The sequence below is a fragment of the Tupaia chinensis genome, unplaced genomic scaffold (genome assembly GCF_000334495.1).
Source record: "Tupaia chinensis unplaced genomic scaffold, TupChi_1.0 Scaffold149184_1, whole genome shotgun sequence".
NCBI classification, from domain to species: Eukaryota; Metazoa; Chordata; class Mammalia; order Scandentia; family Tupaiidae; genus Tupaia; species Tupaia belangeri.
Window position 1 is genome coordinate 465,603 of NW_006209032.1, and position 2,325 is coordinate 467,927.

The 2,325-nt window shown below is 46.5% G+C and overlaps 1 protein-coding gene across 1 annotated transcript in view; it reads left to right on the forward strand.

The window, feature by feature from the left end:
• Positions 1-110: 110 nt before the first annotated feature.
• IP6K1 (inositol hexakisphosphate kinase 1) overlaps positions 111-2,325 on the forward strand; it is a 58,450-nt gene continuing 56,235 nt past the window's right edge. Inside the window, exon 1 of the mRNA XM_006170945.3 lies at positions 111-544. The gene's annotated coding sequence lies outside the window, so the exon portion shown is untranslated. The remainder of the gene's footprint in view (positions 545-2,325) is intronic.

Sequence of the window (2,325 nt, forward strand, 5' to 3'; positions counted from 1 at the left end):
CGGGCGGGTGAGTGACAGGAACCGGGCCGAAAGACCGATCTGACGCCCGCGGGGAGGGCGGCGGCGGGCGCAGGGTTGGAGCGGGCGCGCGCGAGGCCAGGGCTTCGGTGGAGCATCGTTGGAACATCGCTCGAGCTTCTGACCCGCTGCCGGCTGATCCTCTCCCTTGCTGTCGCTAAGGCCGGGAGACAGCGGGGGTGGAGGTCGTAGAGGGCCGGCTGCCTGGGTAGCGGGAAACCGGCTTCTCACTCAGATCGAAGCCCTGGACTCCGCCGGCCCGGAGCGGAAAAGCGTGTCCACTGCCAGCCTGATGCTCTTCGAGGCGTTGTGCTGCTCCTGGGTGGGAAATACGTACACCTTTATCTAAGCTATCGCTCCAGCCAGTGATTGTTCTTACCGCTTGAGACAGACTAGATGAAACAGGCCAAAGCCCCCGCCAGCCAGGCGTGCCAGTGTTAGGGCCCTGTGGTTCTGGCAGGGCGAAGACCCGCTTCTCCGAGCTTACCGATTTTCTCCTCTGGTTTCAACATCTGCCTCGTGAAAGGTCTGATTAAACGTATGATGCCTGAATTTTGTGTATACATATATATATATTTTTAGTTCTTGATTACTACTTTTTGGAGTGTGGTATGGTCTTCCTTTTTTTTTTTTTTTTTTTAGGAGAAAGTGAATATTGTGATGACTCGATTAATTTTATCTCCTAAAGAGAGATTCCACCAGTTTGATCCGGAGGCGGGCAATGTATGAGTTCGTTAGAGTCAGAAAAAGAAACGAATTTGTTTTCTTTTTTTGGGTGGTGGGATGGTTTTCTTTTTTTTTTTTTTTTTTTTAGGAGAAAGTGAATATTGTGATGACTCGATTAATTTTATCTCCTAAAGAGAGATTCCACCAGTTTGATCCGGAGGCGGGCAATGTATGAGTTCGTTAGAGTCAGAAAAAGAAACGAAACTTGTTTTTGATGTTGTGGATGAGATTGGACCGCCAGATGAACTTTTAATAGTGCTAAATGTACAAGGCGAAGGTCTTTAAAAAGTTAATGGAGAATGAGTGTTGTGAAAAAGCTATGCATGGATTTCAAACTTTCTTTGCTCCAAAATAAACTTCCTTGAATTACATCTTCCACAAACTTTCATGAAGTCCCCACCTGTCTTGCTCAATGAAAACAGACGGTCAGGCCCCTTGCCTGCTGGGGTGGGAGCTTTGGAGATCGTCTGCAAGAGGGTGTAGGTCTAGGATGGGTTCTGGCCCCTTCAAAACAAAATTCTCTACCTGTGGTCCCTTGGTTTTTCTTCACAGGCTTGTATGTGGTCCCACAACAAGCCTGCAGGAGGTGACTAGGAAGTCAGGCATCACGCTTCGTACACTCATGTTAGGGGCTTGTCACCTGTAGATGTTTAATTTAGAAACCAGCTTTTTTGGTTAGGGTCCTTTTGGAAAGCAGAGGCTGAAACTGGAGGAGGCTGGTGGCTTGTTGCTCTTTGCCTGAGATTACGCTTGTGAGAATAACTAGGCTTTAGTTATTTCATTGCTGTTCGTCAGGACCATGTTTTGAATCTTTAATGAGTTTGGACCTTGCTAAGACCAGTTCCTTGGGCAGTTTTTGAAAAGGGTGAAGGGAAAATACTAAAATATTAGGAACTTCTCAGAATTGCCCTACACCAATTCTCCCCCCCCCCCCCCAGCTGTGATTAATGTTTCCTTTAGAAAGTTAAGGCAGCCACAGCCTTAAATTCTGTTTAACCTCAAATTAACCTCTTTGTTTTGGAGGGAAGATCTCTTTTATTTATGTATTCATTTTTTGGAAAGTTTTTTTTTTTTTTTTTTTCTCTTTACGATGTGTGCTCTTGCAGGGGAGACAGGACAACAGAAAGGCAGAACCCCCCACCCCCAGGGTGGGGGGATGGTTATGCCTCAGTCCCTTCTTCATTCTCCTCTTGGGATCGTGAGCATGCACGCACATGTACCCGGTGTGAATTTTAAGCCGCTGAGTCTGGGACTCAAAACAGCAGTGAGTCGACTATGTGGGAGTCCAGCAGTGTAACCATTACAAAATCTGCTGGTCCCTGGACCTCTTTTAAAGAGTCTGTCCTTAGAGTGGTAGTTTTCAAGTTTGCAATATTGACCTTTTTTTTAAAGATTTTATTTAATTTAAAAAATATATTATTTTAAAATTTGCTATAGGGCATGTACACTGGGGAGGAGAGGGCGAGTGAGAAAGCAAGCTGAGGGGCACGTGTAAGAAAGCAAGGTGTGGGGACCAGCAGGTGGCATGGTGGTTAAGGCGCTGGACACTCCCACAGTGACGAACATGGTTCAAATCCTGTA